This window comes from Elephas maximus, chromosome 13, assembly GCF_024166365.1.
Source record: "Elephas maximus indicus isolate mEleMax1 chromosome 13, mEleMax1 primary haplotype, whole genome shotgun sequence".
Classification (NCBI taxonomy): domain Eukaryota; kingdom Metazoa; phylum Chordata; class Mammalia; order Proboscidea; family Elephantidae; genus Elephas; species Elephas maximus.
In genome coordinates, this window is record NC_064831.1 from 70,048,030 (window position 1) to 70,071,061 (window position 23,032).

The window sequence follows — 23,032 nt, forward strand, 5'->3', positions numbered from 1 at the left end:
TTTCCCAGAATGTGTCCGGTAGAACAGAGTGGGATCACCCTGAGTGTTGTTCATGCAGTGTTTCGTAGCCCCCGAGATATTCCCAGTGTACTCGGACATGTTCGAACAGGGGTCAGCAAGCTGACCTGCGGGCTGAATCTGGCCCACTGCTTGTTTTTGTATGGCTCATGAGGTAAGACTGGCTTTTACGTTTTCAAACAGTTGAAAAAAAAATCATGACATGGGAAAACAATAGGAAATTCAGATCTCAGTGTCCATAAGTACACTTTTACTGGAATGCAGTCACAGTCATTCATTTACATGTTGTCTATGGCTGCCTCCACATTACAAAGGTGGGGTTGAGTAGCTGTGACAGAGGCTGTCTGAGCAGCAAACCTAACATATTTATTCTTTTGCGCTTTCCAGAAAAAGTGTGCTGGCCTCTATGTTAGAGGTTCTGAGAGATCCAGTTTAACTATTTTACAATCAGTGTTTCTTAAATATATATATATATATAAAATATTAAATATATTTCTTAAATATATATATATATATATTGTTTCAAATAACACTCTGGGCAGTTAGTGACTGAGCAAGGCTGCCTTAGAGTTCTCCTTGACCTTTCACTCTCTATCCACCCACATCCCTGGTAGCCGTGCATTCTAAATCTCTTCCCACTCAGCTCTTCTTTTCAGGTCCTCCATAAGTTCCATGGTACTCTGTACTTGGGTCCCTCCTCATGGTCTCCAGCTGCCAACCTTTCCATCCTATTCCCACTGCCAAATTAACCAACCCAAATAGCTGCACGATTTGCCAACTTGCTACGGCTCCTCATTGTCCCCAAAATCAAGTCCATCACCTTAGCTGAGTATCCAAGGCCCACCATGGCCTGGTTCCACCCAAGTGTCCCTGCTTCCTCTCCTGTATGCATCCCCGTTAGCCCATCTGTTCGTCTCCATTGCTCCAGAACACACGGAGTGCTTTGCTTTGTTCCTATTAACCCTTGCACCTGAAATGTCCAGCCTCACTGACCAGCCAAAGTCTCCAAGGTCTGGCTCCACTGCTCTCTCCAACAGGACCTTTCACATCCCATTTCAGAGGTGCATTCACCATGAGGCTAATGGGTCTCACGTTTCAGGGCCCCTCACTTCGAAGACCCTGAGAGGTACACTGTCACAATATATTCAAGTGGTAGTAAAATTTTCAGAAGTAAGATATACGAGGGTGAGTCAAAAAGTATTTCTATTAGGGTACCAGTTCATACATGCAGGGGTTTATTCCAAACAAAACGTGTTCAAATGTGTCTCTGTGATCAGTGGATGACTGCAGACAAGTTCTCTCAGTCATATACTTGTCTTAGTCTTGTTAAGGTGTCTTCAGAAAAAAAAGATACTTTTTGTGCCATGGAAAAAAATGATTTTGAGGTCAGAGCTAACATCAAATTTTTAACGAAACTAAAGTGGACATCTTCCCAAATTATTGAAGCTTTGCAACAAGTTTATAGGAAAGCTGCCCCACATAAAACAACAGTTTTTAGATGGATCAAACCTTTTAAGGAAGGTCGGGAAGACCTCAAAGATGAGCCAAGAGAGTGAAGATTGCTCAGAAGGTTTTGGCAACTGATTTTTGGAATTCCAAAGGGGTAATTTTCTCGAAGGACACAGGATGATCACAGGGGCTTATTATGAAGAAGTTTTAAGAAAACCGAAAACTGCATTGGTGAAAAAAAGGCCAGGAAAGCTGCACCGAGGAATTTTTTTCCATTACAACAATGCACCTTCTCATTCTTCAAGGGTAGCAAGGGCTGTCCTAAGAGAATTTCGTTGAGAAACCTTACCCCATCTACCCTACAGCCCTGATATTGCCCCTTCAGATTTCTTTTTGTTCCCCAAACTCAAAGAACATTTAAAAGGCACACAATTGGAGTCCCTTGAGGATGCCCAAACTGCCATTTTGGCGTGGTGTAAATTGAAGAGCGCAGAATTCTTTGGGCAAGGGTTAGAGAGATGGAATCACAGTCTTCGGAAGTTTATAGACCTAGGTGGAGGACGTGTTGAGAAACAATAGCTTCACAGTTGGTTTATTAAAAGTTTCTATGATTTTATAGCAGCACCTATTGACTTACCCCGCATATTAACCACAATTGAGTAAGACTACTGCCTCTTTCTACCCTAATTCCCCACTACTGGGCGCACTTTCCCTCCAATCCAGAGGCCTCCAAGAAGTTGCAGCACTTTCAAGATCTGGCCAAGGAGAAGTTGAGTTTGGGTTTAGTGGATATACGTATCTGGTCTAGTGACTTCCATATAAAGAGGTTATCTGTGGCAATGTTTCATAGGCTGTTAAGTGGCAGGGAGGATTCCAATCAAGGTTCATCTGACTCTGTTGGCTAATGATCTTTAAGAGTACTTTGTATGGGCCTTTATACGCTTAAAGATTCATCAACAGGCCTTTGATGACTTAATTTAAAGGCAGGGTAGTCTATTTTCAAGGAGCTCTGGTGGCGCAGTTGTCAAGAACTTGGCTGCTAACCAAAAGGTCAGCAGTTCAAATCCACCAGCCAATCCTTGGAAACTGGAAACCCTATGGGGCAGTTCCACCCTGTCCTATAGGATTGCTATGAGTTGGAATTGACTCAAAGGCAACGGGCATGAGTGGTGTGCTAGCATTTGACACCACTTCCTACACTCTACCTGCTCCAATGTACTTTCTTGCCTCATCGCTCACTGTGTCTACCTGGACATCACCCTTCATCAAACTGGGCTCCTCGTCTCCATCTTGCTTATACTCTTACTGTGACCTGAAGTGGCCTGGCCCAATCATCTAGGTGGCTCTTAGTGATTTCTTGCTGGTTTAATATAAAACACTGATATCCAGGGAGATAAGATAAAATGCATACCGCATACCACTATTGTGTGGACATCAAAGACACAGTCTAACAAATGTCATCAATTCAAAGCAGTTAAGATTAGTCACTACCTAAGAGAACTGGAAATGCCGTGACACCTTGCAGCTCATATGCAAAAGAACTTTGATTGAGTTTTCCTCACATAGGATAATTTGTGTGACCTTAATGACTTGTGAAGCTAAGAAATATTTCTACACTAAGAGAAATAAAAATCACAGTCTGATCCACTATGCAAGAGGAAAGACTGACATTACTTTTATTTTCTGTAGAATTAAAATTAAAAGGAGTTTATAAAATATGAGGAAGAGATCAAAGATCAGCCAGAAAATATAGGAATAAAAATCTCAAAGAGGTGAATCGAACAGTAACAACAAAATAGGTTAACTATTAATGGATTTGTGATCACTTTTTTTTTTTGAAAAAAAAAATCTTTTTATTATTTGTAATTTGCTGTGATTTATTTTCTCAATTCTAAGAGTAGCTTTTGTATTTAATTTTGTTTTCAAAATTTTGTACTGCTTTATTAAGGAGAGCTCCCCTAGCTGCATAAATTCTGTTGTTGCTGTGTGCCGTTGAATCAATTCCAACTCAGAGCAACCCCACATGACAGAGTAGAACTGCCCCATAGGGTTTCCTAAACTGTAATCTTTACAGGTTTCTCCCATGGAGCCACTGGGTGAGTTCCAACTGCCGACCCTTCAGTTAGCAATCCAGTGCTTAAACCATTGCTCCACCAGGGCTCCTAAAGTAAAAACTTTGTTGTTGTTCTTGTTAGGTGCCATTCGGTTGTTTCCAACTCATAGTGACCCTACATACACACGAAACACTGCCCAGTCCTGCACCATCCTCATAATGGTTGTTATGTTCGAACCCATTGTTGCAGCCACTGTGTTAATCCATCTCATTGAGGGTCTTCCTCTTTTTCGCTGATCCTCTACTTTACCAAGCAAGACAGATGCCCTTCTTCAGGACTGGTTCCTCCTGATAGCCTGTCCAAAGTATGTGAGGTAAAGTTTTGCCATCCTTGCTTCTATGGTGCATTCTGGCTGTACTTCCAAGAGAGATTAGTTCGTTCTTTTGGCAGTCCATGGTATAGTCAATATTCTTTGCCAGCTCCATAATTCGAAGGCATCAAATCTTATTCAGTCTTCATTATTCACTGTCCAGGTTTCCCATGCATATGAGGTGACTGAAAACACCATGGCTTGGGCCAGGAGCATATTAGTCCTTAAAGTGATGTTTTTGCTTTTTAACACTTTAAAGAAGTCTTTTGCAGCAGATTTGCCCAATGCAATTATTGGCATTTGATTTCTAGACTGGTGCTTCCGTGGGTGTTGACTGTGGATCCAACTAAAATGAAATCCTTGACTACTTCAATATTTTCTCTGTTTATCACAAGGTTGCTTATTGGTCCAGTTGTGGGGATTTTTGTTTTCATTATGTTGAGGTGTAATCCATACTGACGGCTGTGGTCTCTGATCTTCACCAGTAAGTGCTTCAAGTCCTCTGCACTTTCAGCAAGCAAGGTTGTGTCATCTGCATAACGCAGGTTGTTAATGAGTCTTGCTCCAATCCTAATGCCCCATTCTTCTTCATATAGTCCAGCTTCTCAGATTATTTGCTCAGCACACAGACTAAATAAGTATGGAGAAAGGATACAACCCTGATGCACACCTTTCCTAACTTTAAACCAGGCAGTATCCCTTTGTTCTGCTCAAATGACTGTCTCTTGGTCTATGCACAGGTTGCTCATAAGCACAATTAAGTGTTCTGGAATTCCGAGTCTTTGCTATGTTATCCATAACTTGTTATCATCCATACAGTCAAATGCCTTTGCATAGTCAATAAAACACAGGTAAACATCTTTCTGGTATTCTCTGTTTTCAGCCAGGATCCACCTTACATCAGCAATGATATCCCTGGTTCCACATCCTCTTCTGAATCTGGTTGGAATTCCTGGCAGTTCCCTGTCAATGTTCTGCTGCAACCACTTTTGAATGATTTGCAGCATAATTTTACTTACGTGTGATATTAACGATATTGTTTGATAATTTCTGCATTCCGTTAGATCACCTTTCTTTGGAATGGGCACAAATATGGATCTCTCCCTGTTGGTTGGCCAAATTTCTTGGCATAGATGAGTGAGCACCTCCAGCGCTGCATCGTTTGTTGAAACATCCCAACTGGTATTCCATCAATTCCTGGGGCCTTGTTTTTCGCCAATGCCTTCCGTGCAGCTTGGACTTCTTCCTTCAATACCATCGGTTCCTGACCATATGTTACCTCCTGAAATGGTTCAATGTTGACCAATTCTTATTGGTACAGTGACTCTTTTGATGCTTCCTGTGTTGTTTAATATTTTCCCTGTAGAATCCTTCACTATTGCAACTTGAGGCTTAAATTTTTTATTCAGTTCTTTCAGCTTGAAAAATGCAGAGCGTGTTCTTCCCTTTTGGTTTTCTACTTCCAGGTCTTTGCACATTTCATTATAACACTTTACTCTGTCTTCTCAAGCTGCCCTTTTAAATCTTCTGTTCAGTTCTTTCACATCATCATTTCTTCCTTTTGCTTTAGCTATTCTATGTTCCAGAGCAAGTTTCAGAGTCCCTTCTGACATCAATTTTGGTCTTTTCTTTCTTTTTAATGACCTCTTGCTTTCTTCATGTATGAAGTCCTTGATGTCATTCCACAACTCGTTTGGTCTTCGGTCATTAGTGTTCAACGCATCAAATCTGTTCTTGAGACGGTCTCTAAATTCAGGTGGGGTATACTTAAGGTCGTACTTTGCTCTTGTGAATTTCATTCCAATTTTCTTCAGCTTCAACATGAACTTGCATATGAACGATCCATGGTCTGTTCTGCAGTCGGCCCCTGGCCTTGTTCTGTCGGGTGATACTGAACTTCTCCATTGTCTCCTTCGCCAGATGTAGTTGATTTGATTCCTGTGTAGTCCCTCTGGCGAGGTCTACCTGTATAGTCGCAGTTTGTGTTGTTGGAAAAGGTATCTTGCAAAATTCTATCATGCCATCTCTGGCATTGTTTCTATCACCAAGGCCATTTTTTCCAACTACTGATCCTTCTTTGTTTCCAACTTTTGCATTCCAATCACCAGTAATTATCGATGCATCTTGATTGTATGCTTGATCAATTTCAGACTGCAGAAATTGGTAAAATTCTTCAATTTCTTCATCTCTGGCCTTAGTGGTTGGTGCATAAATTTGAATAATAGTTGCATTAACTGATCATCCCTGTAGGCATGTGGATATTATCCTATCACTGACAGCATTGCACTTCACAATAGATCTTGAAATGTTCTTTTTGAAGATGAATGCAACACCATTCCTCTTCAATTTATCATTCCCAGCATAGTAGACTATATGATTATTCAATTGAAAATGGCCAATACCAGTCCATTTCAGCTCACTAATGCCTGGGATATCGACATTTATGTGTTTCATTTCATTTTTGATGGTTTCCAATTTTCCTAGATGCATACTTGGTACATTCCATGTTCCTAATATTAAAAGATATTCGCAGCTGTTTCTTCCCATTTTAAGTCATGCCACATCAACACATGAAGGTCCCAAAAGCTTGACTCCAACCACGTCATTAAAGTCAATTCTATTTAAGAAGGCAGAGCTTCCCCAGTTGTATTTTGATGACTTCCAGCCTGAGGCGCTCATCTTCCCTCACTATATCAGACAGTGTTCCACTGCTGTTAATAAGGTTTTCGCTGGCTAATTTTTTTTTCAGAAGTAGACCTCCAGGTCTTTCTTCCTAGTCGTTGTAGTCTGGAAGCTTAGCTGAAACCTGTTCTCCATGGGTGACCCTGCTGGTATTTAAAATACCGGTAGTATAGCTTTCAGCATCCCAGCAACACACAAGCCACCACAGTGGCTGACAGATGCGTGGGGGAAGCCATAAACTTTAGGCCCCATAAAACCTGGATTTGCCCCTGTCCCTTATACCCTTTAGGACCAAGTTCTCCCTCCCTATACCTGTCTCTTGTTTCACTTGTTCCGCCAGGCGCCCTGGGTGGGGACATGGCTCAGATCGCCTACTAGACTGAAGCATGAGCCTATAGTATTTGTTAAATTGAATTGCACGCTTGACTTACTGATGTTCTTGCTGCCTGCCAACACTCCCCACACCCACCAAATAAAAAGCTCTTAGCAAAGGAATCTGTTCCTAACCACTGTGCAAAGTGAGAAGCCTCTCCAGCAGACTGCCGTCTGGAAGTCCTGAGAACTTTCCTGACATCTGTTAAGGGGAACAGGATTTTAGAAGCTAATTTGTCTCCTTGATTCATGAAGAGCTCTTCAAAATGCATCTGTTTTATGGAGACATTTTGTTCAAGATCTAAAAATTAGTGGCAAATGTCACATTTCAGTGAAAATAGATCCAGTGAATAAGGACTTTAGCAGCTGCTAACAAGGAGCATTATTTTCTCAGAATTAGGCATCAGTGTGATTCTAAATCAGTGTTGCCAGCAAGGCACCTGGACATCCTGGGGCCCAGGGTGTCCCCAAGAGAAACCTGGCTTCGTTTGCCTTTTTGTTTTTTTTATACACCAGGCCCGAGGGCAACCTGCTGGGGAGACAAGGTCTACAGAGAGAAGCTCTAGAGGGTGAAGAGTGCCAAGCCACAGCAAATACCAGGTGCTATTCATGCAGCCTTTATACCATGCTCAGCATTGTGCCAAACACTCGGTGCACACTCACTGCACTAAACAGTGGGTGCGCGCTCATTGCGCTAAACACTTGGTGCACACTCACTGTGCTAAACACTCGGTGCACACCCACTGTGCTAAATCACTGTGCACATGCACTGTGCTAAATACTCGGTGCACACTCACTGTGCTAAAAACTTGGTGCACATTCACTGCACTAAACATGTGGTGCACACTCACTGTGCCCTTACCCCAGCCTTGTAATGGAGGTCACGTGACCCTGCTTTAGAAACAAAGAAACGGAGGCAATTAGCAAGCTGGCAGCAACTGAAAGGTGGAGCTGGGAGCCCAGCACAAGTCTGTGGGCAGCAAGGCCCTTGGGTGTGACTGCTCACCTAAAACGCTCCCTGAGTCACGGTTCAGGAGGTCAGAGCACGAGGAGCCCTGCAGGGGGCTTCCTGAGAAGGTTCCCAGAGAGGAGGTCTGGGGCCAGCCTGGGAGAATGAATGGGGTTTGGATGTGGGGAAGACAGCAAGAAGGGCATTCCAATTTTTCACATTCCAGTTTCCTAAGTGGAGTGGGCACTCCAGGCAGAGGGTCCATCTTCTGCCCCTCTCATTCCCTCCCTTCCCCTCTCCTCTCCTTTCTTTCCTGCCCCTTCCCCTCTGTTTCTCACATATTGTGCTCCAAACACAGTATGGGCTTTTTCCACTTCCATGCCTTTGTTCACACAGACCCTTCTGCCTAGGGAGCCCTCTCCCCTTAGGAAATCTTTCAAGGTCAAGTTCAATCACCTCTTTGTCTGACCTGAGTTGAGGACCCCTCTCTTGGGTTTCCTGTGACACTCAGCTTCAAGCCCATGTTGTGCTCAAACATATGAAGAAGGTTTCAGCAGCCACATGTCCGTCTCTACCTCCCTCACCACTTCCCGTCCCAGCCCTCCATTCGAGGGCAGGGACCCTCCATGCACCTCTGCTTCCCTGCCTGGGTGCTCAGTGGGGATAGCACCCTTGCCCTGCATTCCACTGTCCCCCATAGTGTTGGGGGGATTGAACAGGCCCATCAGGGCTGTGGAGACACAGGTGGTCACAGAGGCTAGCCGTGGCCCTCCTTGATTCCCTTCCCCTTCAACCCACAGCTGACAAGCACAGCCAGGGCGTCCAAATGACCAGGACGTTCAGAAATCCACAACTGTGCCCACTTCCTGGAAGCCAGCCTGGTGCAGATGGGGGAAGGAGGAGCAGAAATACCAAAGACAAGTTCTTCGCATCTGGCGAAAGTAAAGAATGCAGATATGCAAAATGATAATAGGCCCTTTCTTCCGCCTGGCTTCACCATCTGAAACACTCGCCCGTCTATATCCCATCTTTTCATTCCTTTAACACTTTGTGAGGTGGTCAGGGCAGGCATTAGGATTCCTGTTTTGTAGATGAGCAAACTGAGGGTCAGAGGGGCCACCTGATCTGGGCAGAGGACTGCGAATCTAGTATACATTATATAGATTGAGAAGATTTGGGGGGCCACCCAAAGAGAGGGTGGAGAGGCTGCACTTTGACCTGCAACATGGTCATGCTGGGTGACCATCCCCTCTGCTGAGTTTTGTACCCTGGATGTCTCCTCTCCACTCTGCACTTTCAGTGGCTTAGTGGCAAGTTAGATGCTTTTGAAATCTGCAGAAACTCTCCTGGCCCACAAGGGGGCTCCTGTGAGCCTTGGGAGGAAGTCATCAAACAAGTTTAGAATAACTGAAAGGTTGGTGGTTTGAACTCACCCAGAGGCACCTTGGAAGAAAGGCTTGGCAATCTATTTCTGAAAGGTCACAGTCTTTGAAAACCCTATGGAGCGCAGTTTTACTTTGAAACACAGTGGGCTGCCACGAGTTGGAATTGGCTCGGCGGCACCTGGTTTGGTTCGGTTGGTATTAAGGTCCCAGGGTCTGGCTACCCTGGGCAGCAAGAGGATGCCAGGACGTGGCTCCATCCAGCTCCCCTTCAACCAGAAGAGCTCTGAGTGGTCTGCTTTCTAAACTGGGGTTCCACAAAGAACTTCGCTTGCAAAAAGTTTTTTTTTTTTAATTTAACTTTGAAAATCACTTGATGAACACATCAAACTCCACTCCACTAGACAATGACGAGGGAGTGTCTAAATCAAAGGTCACAAAAGGGTGGCTCTCTGGTAGACTGTCCCCAAAGATATGTTCTGTTTGTGGTAGAGTGGCTTTTAGCTTAGTTTTGCCCAAGGAGTTGCCCACTGGAAGATTTTGCATAACATTCAGGATTTCTGATTTGGAAGGTGGTCAGAGGTGGCTACTCTGGGCCTGCATTTCTGCTTGGCAACACGCACTGATGTTGAGTGGCCAGGGCCCCCTTTCCTCCACTCATGTGTCTCACTTTCCACAGTCCCCACCCCTCCCTTTGTCTTAGATCCAGCCCACATCATTTATGTCACCTGCCTGGCCTTCGTAGGTGACATTTGGTTTTGCCAGTCCAGATCCTTTAGTGGCCCGGCAAGTGTTTCTTTAAATACGCAGGGTGTCACTTAGAACCTGCAAGTCTGTGTTATACAGGAGTCTGGGACTCTTAGGCTTATAAATGATTTGATCTGTGACCACTTGAGCTCCAGCTTGCATCTGCCAACCTTCTGGTTCCTTTTTAACCACTTCCTCTTCACTCAGAGGGAGGCCGTGATTCTGCTCATTTCCCTTGACCCGCCACTCAGGACAGATGCCAGTCACTGCTGCCGGCAAGGCCTTGCTTTGAGAGCTTTCCGGATCTCTACTGTGGCCTTGTTGTTGGGGGCTGCTAGGCACCATCGCAGCTCATTGAACACAAAGTTAGACTTCCTTAAGTTATACCTCCGACCCTGGAGGGGGGTCTAAGTTACACAGTGGTACTCAAATGGGTACCAAGACACTTTACCTACAGGCATTCCCTTTGCCAATCAATGAACTCTGGGCCAGGCCCCAGGAGGCCTAGAAGGGAAGGCATGGGGTGGCCACTTGGGGAGTGAGCACTGAGGGCTGGGGGTGGGAGTAACCCTGCAATGGCACAGTCTTCCCAGCTTGGTGTCCCAGTAGATACAGCAAATGCCTTGACAAGCGACAGGAGTTATTCTCTAGCTCTAGGCCGTAGTAACTCATTAAGAGAATCCAGGTTATTTACCATCATTATCTTCCTTCCTTCCGTCTTTCCTGCAAGATTTCAGATGCAAAGGTGTCTCTGTCTTTGTCTCTCCAGGGAAATATCTCCCAACTGAGAGCCGGAGAGATGAAGCGGAGGAAGTGCAGACTTGGCAGGCAGTCTCAAACTTGGGCTCAGTCTACCAATTACCAGTGGGGTGACCGGGGTGAGTCCCTTCACTTACCATGATAATGGGGTAATGATGCCCCATGTGTCAGGGCTGACAGCTTAGATGGAGTAGTCAATGTGGAAGAGCATCTTTGTATGGGTGGGAAGTGCTGTGTTAGGGCTCCAGGGAGGAAGAGCAGTGGGTGTTGAATGAGTCGGATGCTCTAGGCCATCTGGAGAGTGGAAAGGAGTCAGGCTCCGCTGGAGTCCAATGCAGTGCGCTAGGCTCCACCGTCCCCCGTCCATCACAGCCGTCTTCTGGATCTCCGCCTGGAAGACTTTTCACATCACAGTCACCAAGGATGTGGGAAATGAGAAGATCAATCCAGCCCATTCTTATTAATTACCCTCCTCTGTTTAGAGTCCTTGAAAATGTCTGCTTGTTTTCTGCCACACACAAAGGAATCCTACTTCTGCTCTGCTAATGCTTTCTTTCCTCTGAGTTCTGCAAACAAGAGTCAGTTGAACAGCTGAGGCCTGAGAATTTATTGCAAAGCTCCATGCTCAGGACAGGGAGGGACACACTGTGGAGGGATGATCTGAAATCAATGAAAGCTATAAACATGGCTACATTTTTCTTGATAAAGCAAACCGTGAGAAGGTACAGGATGGCACAGGGTTGGCCGTGGGAGGCTGGCCCAGTGGCCGCCTGCTCTGTAGGGAAGACACTGGCTAGGGAAAAGCAGACTCCAGGTGCTAAGGAGAATGTGCAGTATATTAAGAAGCCTGTATCCTCGGAAAGGCCCCCGGGGGGGCAAGTGGTTTACACTCAATCACTAACCTAAAGGAAACCCTGGTGGTGCAGTGATTAAGAGTTTGGCAGCTAACCAAAAGGTCGGCAGTTCGAATCCACCAGGTGCTCCCTGGAAATTTTATGGAGCAGTTCTCCTCTGTTCTGTAGGGTCTCTATGAGTCAGAATTGACTTGACCGCAATGGGTTTGGTTTTTTGGGTTTACTAAGTTAAAGGTTGGTGGTTCAAACCCACCCAGTGGCACCATGGAACAAAGGCATGGCAATCTGCTTCCAGAAAGATTACAGCCAAGAAAATCCCATGGAGCAGCTCTACTTTGTAACAGAAAGAGTTGCCATGAGTTGGAATTAGCAGGTCATATCTTTAGGAAAAGTAAAGAATTGTCCTTGTTGAAGGTAGGGTCGACTCTACTCTGAGTCTGTGCAGAAGGACTAACACCAAAGGGTGATGCAGAATTTGTGGACATATTTTAACATCACCCCGCGGCTCTGTGTTTTCCTGCTGCTATTCTTTTCTGCCATCATTTTCTTTACTTCAAATGCCACCATGCCAATCTCTGCTGCCCAAATCCTGTCTATTGTTCAAAGTCCTCATCAAACTCCACTCCAAGATTTTTGCTTGTCCCCTCTCTCTGATGCTACCCCTGAACCCCACAGCCTCCTGTTTGCTCATGACCACAGATTATTGGGTTTCGTCCTCACAGATCTCTGAGACCTGACATCTATGTACTCAATATTAACCTAGAGGTTGGTGGTTTGAACTCACCCAGCAGCACTGCAGGGGGAAAGAGGCCTGGTGATCTGCTTCCATACAGATTAAATAAGAAAACCCATTGTCGCCGATTCTGACTCACACGGGCCCTATAGGACAGAGTAGAACTGTCCCATAGGGTCTTGAAGGAGGAGCTAACCTTTTGGTTAGCAGCCAAGCTCTTAGTCACTGTACCACCAGGGCTCCAAGAAAACCGTATGGAGCCATTCTACTTTATAACACATGGGGGTCACTTTTTTTGCTCACAGAGCAGGTCTAAGTGAATGGGTTTCCAGGCAGCCCCAACAAGCCCTAGGTGATCTGACCCCTGCCTCCCTCCCTAGCTTCATCTCATGTTAAAGCCCCCTCTCTCCCTGAGCTCCAGCCTCATCAGCCTTTGTTCAGTGCCTGAGATGGGCCATTTTCTCTCCAGCCTCAAGACCATTCTTTCCTTTAGAATGTCTAGAACACTCTTTCCTCCTCTTCTCCTTCAGGACCCATTCCAAAGGCTACTTTATCACAGAAGCCTTCGCTGACACCTAAAGTAAGCCCTCCACTGCTTTCCACTACAGCACCCTGTTCTCTTCCAGTATCACACGTTTCATTATTTGTAATTATATATTATTTGTGTCTTTATTTGCTTAATGTTTCTTTCCGTAGATGACAAGCTCCAAAGAGCAGTCTGTTTGATTCACTCCTCAGCGCCTGGCCTAGGTGCATAATAGGGATCAATAACCACTTGTAAAATGAATGAATGACTGACCTAGCAGGTGGTCATCACTGCCGGTAGAGAACCCACTGTGCTCACGAGGACGGCACTGCCCCTCACACACTGCTCGTTTCTCAAAGGGCACTGATGTCTGTGGTCTCCTCTGTGCCTACAACATCCCAGTGAAGTAGCTGATGATTCTTATATGCATTTCAAAGGGGGGGACCTTGAGTCCCAGAGAGGGTAAGTGAACTGTTCAAAAGCCCATGGCTGAAGAGCGGTTGACTTAGGGAATATTTCAGTCTGACTACTTAGGGAGGGAGGAGCCCTGGTGGTGTAACAGTTAAACGCTCGGCTGCTACCTGAAAGGCTGGTGGTTCAAATCCACCCAGCAGGTCACGTGAGCACTTGTTCGTGTCTCCTGCCAGACCCAAAGGCAGGTGCTGGAGTCTGTCCTTTCTGCATCCCCAGCACCCAGCATAGGGCCAGGCACAGAGCAGGCCCAAGTGAATGTCTGCAGCTCAACCACTGATGTTGCCAAATTTGGATGAAGTAATTCCTCAACCAGCCCTTATTCTGAGCTTATCTGCGTAGCTCACGTGGAGCTTGGACAGTGTCTCTTCTGATGAGAGCGGCAAGAGGCAGGGCTGAGAGGAAAAGTGCGTGGCCTTGGCACGGGGCTTGGAGTCAGGAAGTCCTCAGTTTACCAATTTGTAATAATAAGGGGGTTGGGCTAGAACACTGTATTCCAGTTTATTTAAAAAGTAGCATGTCTTTAAAACAATCAAAATCTTGCATTGGCCCCCAATATACAAACATCTGCTCAATTTGCCGGAGGATAGAGTCTGAGGGCCCCCCATATGTCTTCTCTCCCGCCCCACAGCATCCCTGAGGACCCTGTACTGCCCACCTCTAAGGTCTCCTTTAATCTAACAGATGCTGTCTCTGTGGAGAAAGGCTGTTTTCATGTATGGAACGGGTACAATGTTTTGTTTGTTTATTTGTTTTTTCCCCTCCATGAAACTTCCCTGCAGGCTTCCAGGCTAGAGGCTGGCCCTTTTTTCTCCTAACAGTTACCAGAGGGTGAGAGTTCTACTGCTGAGGAGGCAGGCACTTTCTCGGCATAACAGTGCTTAGACCACAGGCCACTCGGAAGCTGTCTGGAGGCCCCACGTATGATGTGATTTTCACAGGCCCCACTGGGCTGTGTTCGAGGAGATAATGCCTGCCTAGCATAGAAACCTTGCCCAGACTGAAGAGTTCTGCAGCCCTGCAAGCTAAGAAAGTGGAATACTGTCTAATTCACAGGAGGCTTAAATCCTTCCCCAGGTAAAAGTGGATGATAACCAACCCCAGAATGTAAACAAAACACTAAACCAATCCTCCCAAGCCCTCCCCATAAACAAAAATTAAAAGGCAAATGGAAAATTCTGAATATATTTGCAATACAGACAGACAAAAGGTTAATATCCTTAATATATAAAGATTTCTTGCAAATCTGTACAAAATAAACAAGCACCCAACTGAATGAATGAACCAAGTACAGGAAGAGAAAATTCATAAAAAATATGAATGGCCCATAGATACTATGAGAAAGCTACTCGACTAGTAAACAAAGAAATATTAAATTGTCAATGGCATTTCACTTCTGGTCTATCAAATTAACAAAACCAACAAAATAAGATACTACTACTGCTGGTGAGGGTGTGGGAGAAATGATAAGTAATATATATATTGAAAGGCTTAAAATGTTCATACTTTTTGATTTCGTAATTCCATGGCTTTTTTTTATTTTTGTAAATCCATGTCTTTATGGAATAAAGAGTGATACTAACAGAAGAAAAGGAATGGTACCGTGAAGTTCACCACATTGTCAACTAACAAATGGAAAACAACCTAACGGGCAACATCAGGGGCTGACTCGGCACATATGCGGTACATTCCTAAGGTGAAATATTATTGAATTGTTAAAGAAAAATTAACTCCTTGAAAAATGTTGAGTGAAATCAACACGGTATGAAAGTACAGTACGATCTCAATTTTGTAAAAAACACAAACAGGCAATAATAACAACAAAAAGTTACCTGTAAGCATAGGAAAAAAAACCCTGGAGGAAACACACCCAAATGATAGTTAGAGTCTGGGATCATGGGTAGTTGTTATTTTCTTTGTTTATACTTTTAAGTATTTTCCAAAACTTCTACAAAGTATATCTATAACTTCTATAATCAGGAAAATATTTTACCAGAGGAAAATATATTTCAGTAGATGGTAAACACATTTCTTGATCTGAATCCAAAGGACTCAGTTTATTAAGTTATTAAAATCTCTGCACTCCAAAGATGCAAGTTGCCTGTAATTCTAAAGTTTACTTTATATAAAGGTGAAAAAAATATCTCATAAGACAGATCAGAAATGAGCAAGTTCTTCATAGTTACAATATGGAGCAATTTTGGACTTTTGTTGTGGAGGAGGAATGGCTAAAAGACAGGATCGTCCCAGACTCAGGATCGCCCCAGACAGGAGCTTCTTTACAGATACGGCTTTGTGGTTTGTCCTCCTGTGATTTTGCAGGGCTGCCACTATGAAGGTCAGGGCTAAGTCAGCCTGGACCACAAAGCTCTGGACTCAGGCAATGAGGACAGCCATCCCTGTTGTGACTTTTCTGGAAACCAAGAAACTGTGAAATGCCCTTGCATGAAGCTCATTGTGGAAATTAACGACTGTCCCTAGGTCTGGAAGGAGAAACAGGGCATTCGTTTTTCTGTCCAGACAGAAAGTGCTGTGGACTTTGGGGGATTCAAAGTTTAAATCAGGGAAGTATGGAAACTGTGCTTATTTCCTCAGGCAGGGTCAGCAATTCTTAAACTTCAGACTCTATAAAGTTTAGGGTGACCAGTAATTTGTCTCAGACCCTGTTTAAAACACCCATTTCCATAGGGCCAACAATAACACACATGAGTTCAGTCATGAATATGAGAATAATGGGCACACCAGTCCCAAAGCAAAGGCGAGAAGGCAGGAAGGTTCAGGAAAACTGGACGAATGGAAACCGGGAGCCTGGGATGGAGAAGGGGAGAGTGTTGACACATTGCAGGGTTGGCAACCAGCGTCAGTAAACGATTTGTGTATTAACTGTTTGATGAGAAACTAATTTGCTCTGTAAACTTTTGCCTAAATCACAATGAAAACAACACAATAATGTAAAAAAAGACAAAAACAAAAATGCCCATTCCCAGCTCTGCCCCTGGAAATTCTGATTCAGGAGGTTTCTGGGTAGTGTCCCTGAATCTGCATTTTAAAATGAGCCTCCCAGATGTTGCTTTGAGAATTTCTTTGCTACATTCTTACAGTGTGAGTTATATTCTCACAGCCAGATTCAGAGTCCACAAACATTCCTCCAAGCCTTCTGTGTGACAAGCATCCTGCCAGTTAGTGACACATATTCTCCTCTGCAAGCTCCTTCCAAAATTCAGGAGGTCAGTATTCCTATCTCCATTCTGCAAAGAGAAAATGACGGCTGAGAGCAGTGGGGTGAGGATCCGTGGTCATACGGCTGTAAGAAGTATAGTTAAGACTTGACGCCAGGTCAAGGGAGTTTGACAAAAGACCCTCGTGTTCCCCTTGGAAGAATATCTCCAAGGTTCTATAATCCTTGAGTCCAGCCAAGTACTGCTGAATCAGTAGGGTATTAATTACTGAACCAGCCCCTTCTCCATCCTTCCACCATTGTGATCACCATCCGCACGTAAGAAACTCGTTCCTAAATTGTCCCTCACTCCCGACCACCTCTGCTTCTGAGGTGCCTCTCAGAGGGGCCTTTTGTTTTGTGAGCGTGTAGGCAAAGGTTAAATGAATAGGGCTTTGGCTGCAGGCTTCCAGGAGAGACAGAAGTTCTTTCCTTGGAGTCACAGGTAAAGGAACACCTCCTCTGAATGGGCTAGGCTGGGGTTAAGGTGAAAGTTTAATTCTAGATATTAATCTGACCCATTGAACACTATAAATCTGCCCTCCCCACACCAACAGAGATACCCATTGTCTTTCTAAGAAGTATTCTCAGAAATCAGAGAAACTGCTGAAGAAGACAAATTTCAGGAGCCATAGCTTTCCCTGGGCGTGTGTGTATATATGTGTATGTGTATATACATATTCAAATATTTTATTGTGTTTTTGGCGAAAGTTTACACAGAAAATTAGGTTCCCATTTAACAATTTCTATACATTTTTTTTTTTTTATACATATTGTTCAATGACATTGGTTACATTTTCCACATGTGTCAACATTCTTATTATTTCTGTTCTGGTTGATCTGTTCCCATTAATCTAGCTTCCCTGTCTCCCCGCACTCCCCATCTTTGCTTTAGGGTAAATGTTTACCATTTGGCACTATATAGATGATTTTTTTTTTTTTGTAGAACATTTTCTTTACAAACTATGTTGTGCCATTTGAGCTAGATATCCCTCAGGATCATGGTCCCCAGCCCTCAGCCTGGGTATGTATACTGATCAGCAGTAATGCCATTGTTCACTTGGAGATGCCACTGTCGGAGAGAGGCAGCCATTTTCACAGCTCAGTTTGCTAAAGGTGGGAACTTTTCCCTACTCTTCTGCAGACACTGGAAATAAATGCGTTAATGTTCTAACCGGGGCATGGAAAGGGCGGCATGTGCTGTGACCATCACTGAACAATTCTGCCTTACAGTTGTGACTTCCTCTCCTCTGTCTTTAGTGGGCTCAGTAGGAAACCCCAAGGAGCTCTAATCTACGCTGGAAATGCTGTTTCTTCTCATTCCTCCGTCTGTGCCTGTCTTTGCTGTTTGAGTAGAAAAACCTTGAGGCCAAGCTGATGACGTGGGCCCTGAGGAAAGGGGCAGGGAGGCACCTGATCTGCTTTCAGGTTAGACCTCAACTGAGGAGCAAAGCAGTCCTGGGCCAGCTATCTGGGCTGGACACCAATAACAGAGTTTGAGGTCAAAGCTGATGGATCAAAGAAGAAGGCTCCTTCGTGTGGAAGCTCCTCTGTGTCACAGGGCCTCCAAGAAGCCTGCGGCTCAAGGAGTAAGTGATGGGCTGGGATTCTGGCATTGGGTATCCCAACCTGATCTATTCCTATCTGTGATGTTGGCCCCCTACATTTCCTTCGGAATAAACTTTCCATGGGGGTTCCACCTGGAAGGACTTGAAGTATCACAGCGTCACTGGGGGCACAAAAGAGACCCTTCTGGAATGACTAGCCATAGAGATACCTGTTCAAGGACACACAGAAGAAATCTATCGAGCACCAACATCCACATTGAGGTGACAGGAACAGACTATGAAAGGGAATGGTTAACAAGGACTACCATTTGCAAAATGCCTACTACATGCTAGCCTCTTTCACATGCCTCATCACCTGTCATTCCCACACAAGCCAGCAATGAAGGCAAGATTCTCCAAGTGTATAAATGGAGGGACGCTCAGTCTCAGGAGAAAGGAGCTTCCACAGAATAAGTGAACATAGTCACAAGCATTTACAGAAAAGTCCATTCCATAGGTCCATTACCTTACATTATCGCCTTTAACTTAATCCTCACAAAATGGAACCAGCTGGTAATAACAATTAAGTCCAGCTACATGTTTCATTTTGATGATGAATGCAAATCAAGCCATTTTTCCTTTGAGCCCATGGATATAACCTACCAGGTGAGAGGAACATGGCTTCAAAGTCAGAAGACCCTGGTTTGGAATCCTAGCTCTCCCACCCTGAATTCACCTTGGGTAATTTCGAGCTGCTTCTCTGGTCATTAGTTTCCTTATTTGGACAATGGGATATTAACTGCTACTCTGAGATTTAAATGACAGAATATATAAAGTGCGCAGCATATAGAAAGAGCTTCATAAATTGAACTAACTTTAGGTGTTCATGATCCCCGGGCTTCGTAAACGAGCGAACTGAAGCCCAAAAGGTCACTGGCTTAAGGTCATCTGCCTTGTGACAGACCCAGGACTAAACGCCGATCTGTCTGACGCAGACGCCAGGGTCCTTTCCACGCTAGGTACACAAACAACTGGTTTCACAGGGCTGGTCCTGGGTCGTCAGGAAACACGTACATTCCCACTCTCTGACTGTAGGAAGCGTGTGATACACTTTAGGAAAGTTTCCCTTCCAAAGAGTTAAAACATCTGAAAATGTTGACACTTTGAAGAGTGAATGTCAGTGATCTCAAACATTCACTGACATGGACCAGCTCCAGAACCTTCACTGTCAAAATCCAGAGCCATTCAGCCTTCATCCACATCAGTGCTTATTAGAACATTAACCTCGGAGTCCTGGAAACCTGTCAACTTTATAAACACTGTTCTTTCCATTATGGCCAGACAGGATAATTTAAGGACATTTTCCTTTATACCCTTCTGGTTTTCATTTTAGTTATGGAAATCGTGTCAAATTTGAACAATAGCACACACAAACCACTTAGCTGTTGTGTATTTTGAGCCTGGGCTGAGAGCGCAGCTGGGTCGTGTAAATATTGGTTGGAGAAGATTAACCAGCAGGGCGGTAAATTCAGAATGGCTGCCTCTTTCTTTAACACTCCAAGGAAATCACTGAAGGAATAAGCAGCTCCCTAAGTCACAAATCGAAGCAGTCATTGAACTTCTAGTTTAACCATTCTTTTTTCAGACTAACTGAGGCTAACACTACTTTAGTAATAATAATAATAAACACCTCTTCCACCAGAACGTTATTTTACATTTGCATCTTAGACATCTAACTGCCAGAAATTTGCTACAATTTTCCGCACTTCTTTCAGCTCAGAGTCACATTATGCTTCATGCATCCCATTACTTGAGTATCATTCAGGAATAATAAACGGAACCGGAAAATGCGATCAGGAAGATAACCATTTGGAACGAGAATATAAGAATGCAAAGATCACATGGAATAAATGAACAGCTTATCCACATTTTCTGTTTTAGAGAAACGTAAAGTCATTTCTTTCAGAGCAGTTTTCCAAGGTAAGTTTTTACCTGTACTTCCCTCCACCCCCCCCGCCCCCCACCCCACATCCTCAAAGGAGGCACACATCTGATGCTGAGCCGTTCTCGAGAATGCAGCTTAAATCAAAATCCAATTTGTACATCATTCTGAGGTCACTGACTGGTCTTTTGGTTTTACGATGCTCTAAACCCACTTTGAAGGTTCACAAAGACCACAAATGGGTTATGATGTTCATCTCAAGAGGCATGTTGAGGAGGGGAGGGAACTACAACAGACCTGAGTACCAGTTTCTAGTAACAGAACTGTTAATTCACTCGATAAATATTCTGATGTAAGAGAGGAAAACACAGTGCAAGCCTGATACTCCAATTCTCTGGTTGGAATCGGGAGGCTCAGATAACCCCCACACAATGATTGAGAAGAACCTGCAGGTTGACGCAGATGTGGGTTGACATGGACCCAATGAAGGTGGCAGGGAGGTCGGGCATTTTTTTTTTTCCTGGGTCCAGAGCCACATCCTTACACCCCATTGTGACCCTTACCTGTGCATCTAGTGAGAACATGCATCACCTTGGTCTCTCCTTTCCAGAACTTTCCCTGCTGGCAATAGAGGCTCTTATCAAACTCAGCTCCATAATACATTCCCAATCATGTTACCAACAGCCCTCTTCACTTGTCTACTAAGATGGAAAAATATTTGAAAGCTTGGATTAGGCTTTTAGCAAATGCGGACAGAAATACAACCAAGACTTGAAGATTCCTTAAAAAAGCTGCCACCAACACAACTTTTCCCAGAAGTTACATCAATTGTGACCTTCACCAGCTACACCAAGAAAAATCTACTCTATGTTACTGGAGCCACAAGAGACAAAATTTCAGGTACAGAACTTTGCAAGAAGGAATTTCTAACTTTGATTCAGTTTCAACCACACCCCTCACTGCAGAGTGCCAAGGGCCCCCCAATGGGGAGGCGATGGCTCAGTATAACCACCGCGCCTGACCACAGCCCAGCCCAGCTCCCTTCCAGGTCTTGGAGAAATGATCTTGGGGTGCTGCAAACCGGAGCGCGGCGCGGCTCCTACCCAGGCAGCCCAGGGCTGCTGTTACCTGCCCGCGCGATCCGGCCCTACTCGCCGATCAGGTGCACCGCTGCGGACGACGGTCCCGGCCAGGTGCCCACGCTGCGGGTTCGGCCCGACCACCGCGGGCACCGCTCCGCCTGAGGCCGGCGGGCTCGCTCCGCGGCGCGGACCGCGCGCCGCCCTCGCCGCGCCGACGACGTTGCGCCCCAGCCCCGCGGCGCCAAGGCGGCCGCTTGGGGAAGCCCCGCGGCGCTTACCTGGCGCGGCCCGTCCCGTGCGCCCCGGGTCCTGGCCCGGCCGGCGCCGAGCCTGCGGCGGCCGCGGGTCCCCCGCTGCGGCGCTTCCCGGTGCGCGGGGTGCTGCCCAGGTCCGGCTCGGCGGACAGCGGCCGGGCTGCGGCTGAGTCAGCCCCCGGGAGGCGCGGGCGAGCCCTGGCCCGCCGCCGAGAGGGGGCTCTGAGCGGAGCCGCGGCCGCCCTGGCATTTGAAAGGCGAGGCAGCTGGATGGTGTTCACGCGGAAACGCAGGGAGAAACTTGGGCCCCCGGGCCAGAGCGTGGACAGCGCGGGAGGGGGCCCGACAGCCCCTCGGAGGAGCAAAAGCTCTTCAAAAGCCTTCCCTTCTGATACCTCCTTCACACCGGAAAACACACCACTCTCAAAGCATCCGCCTGCATTATGCTAAATAAAACAGTTGCCATCTAGTCTACCCGACTCATGGCGACCCTGTTAAAAAAAAAAAAATCACCAAACCCCTTGCCTTTGATTCCAACCCTTAGCGGCCGTGTAGGACAGAGTAGACCTACCCCATAAGGCTTCCAAGGAGCAGCTGGTAGATTCGAACTGCCAACCTTTTGGTTAGCAGCCATCATTCTTAATCACTGGGCCACCACGGTTCCTAGTGACCCTTAAAAAAAAAAAAAAGCCGTTGTCGGGCGAGTCGATTCGGACTCATAGCGACCCTATAGCGAGACGTTAAAAATATTTCCCTTAAAGTTAGGAGCAAGATCAGGAGGCTGGCCACCACCACTGATATTGAAAGTTATTGGAAAAGCCTAGTCAATACAATTAGACAAGAGAAGGAAATAAGATGTAAAAATATTGGAGTTATGCCTCTAAAAAATGTATACATGTATATATCCATGCAGATATATATACATATACATATGGATATATATGTTGTTGTTAGGTGCTGTCCCATCAGTTCCAACTCATAGCGACCCTGTGCACAACAGAAAGAAACACTGCCTGGTCCTGGGCCATACTCACAATCTTTGTTACTCTTTTAGCCTATTGTTACTGCCATTGTGTCAATCAATCCATCTCTTTGAGGGTCTTCCTCTTTTTCACTGACCTTCTACTTTACCAAGCATGATGTCCTTCTCCAGGGACTGGTCCCTCCTGATAACATGTCCAAAGTATGTGCAATCATGTTTCCCCATTCTTGCTTCTAAGAAGCATTCTGGCTGTGCTTCTTCCAAGACAGGCTTGTTTGTTCTTTTGGCAGTCCATTGTATATTCAATATTCTGTGCCAACACCGTAATTCAAAGGCATCAATTCTTCTTCGGTCTTATTCACTGCCCAGCTTTTGCATGCATATGAGGTGATTGAAAACACTATGGCTTGGGTCAGGCACACCTTAGTCTTCACAGTGACATCTTTGTTTTCTTTTTGGAACACTTTAAAGAGGTCTCTTGTAGCAGATTTGCCCTATGCAATTTGTAATTTGATTTCTTGACTGCTGCTTTCATGGGAGTCGATTGTGAATCAAAGTAACGTGAAACCCTTGACAACTTCAATCTTCTCTCCGTTTTTCATGATGGCGTTTATTGGTCCAGTTGTGAGGATTTTTGTTTTC

At 45.2% G+C, this 23,032-nt stretch overlaps 1 protein-coding gene across 4 annotated transcripts in view; it reads right to left on the reverse strand.

The window, feature by feature from the left end:
• The window catches only part of CTXND1 (cortexin domain containing 1), a 72,528-nt gene extending 49,915 nt beyond the window's left edge, over positions 1–22,613 (reverse strand). The window contains exon 1 of one of the 4 annotated variants that reach the window (XM_049852540.1): positions 22,528–22,613. The gene's annotated coding sequence lies outside the window, so the exon portion shown is untranslated. The other 3 variants (XM_049852542.1, XM_049852539.1, XM_049852541.1) reach the window with 3 other exon arrangements.
• Between the last annotated feature and the right edge of the window lie 419 nt (positions 22,614–23,032).